The 753-nt window shown below is 42.0% G+C and overlaps 1 protein-coding gene across 1 annotated transcript in view; it reads right to left on the bottom strand.

Annotated features, from left to right (window-relative positions):
- Positions 1-753, bottom strand: part of LOC119593002 — a gene marked incomplete in the record, with an annotated part of 27,513 nt that overhangs the window by 22,770 nt on the left and 3,990 nt on the right.

The following is a 753-nucleotide window of genomic DNA, read 5'->3' as shown; positions in this document are numbered from 1 at the left end:
CAGATAAAACATTACTGTTGGAGGCTCAGTCAAACACCAGTATGGATCCAGCTACGTAAGGCTTGACGGCTGAGCTTAAACATTATCATTCTCCAAGAAACAGATCAAGATATCGCACACAAACTGGTTAAAACTATACCAATAATTAACAAAACACCTTTTCTATTTATCAACTACCCAATATACATCTAATCACAGAATTAACAGCAGCGACAGTTGAGTATGATTAACCACCCAATAATTTAATGGGAAAATCACAACCCAAAACTAACCTCCCCCCCAAAACACTGCAATAACACACTCAACATTAATATCTTCACAGGACTGTCCTAAACTACATCCCAACACCACTAATACCGACAAATACCCTTTAAATGACGTGACATATGCTCTCCTTGCCTCCCCAGAGGGAAAAATCCCCCGAAGGCCTCAGGCACACTCAAGCCGCTCAGGGATAAACAATAACAAACACTACTTTCCTCCCATATGCTGTAAAACCATACCGCGCGTTTAATATTCTGACTTCACACAATGTCCACGAAGTCTAGGACACCTTAAATTGAAGAGAGGGATGAATAATGTAAGGGGAAAGTTGCCTTAAAAAGATAATTAATAAGGCTAAAAAGGGAAGGAAATTTTGTACCTGTGCGCGACCGACTGTCAACAAGTGCCGTCAACACGTCGCTTAGACAACGAAACAAGGGGGAGGAACGTGGCTTTGTGGATACACTCTGTGCTCGGACTGTGTGCTCG

This window comes from Penaeus monodon, chromosome 31, assembly GCF_015228065.2.
Source record: "Penaeus monodon isolate SGIC_2016 chromosome 31, NSTDA_Pmon_1, whole genome shotgun sequence".
NCBI lineage: Eukaryota > Metazoa > Arthropoda > Malacostraca > Decapoda > Penaeidae > Penaeus > Penaeus monodon.
Note: the sequence above shows the minus strand (reverse complement) of the source record. Positions and strands in the feature narration are given on the sequence as shown.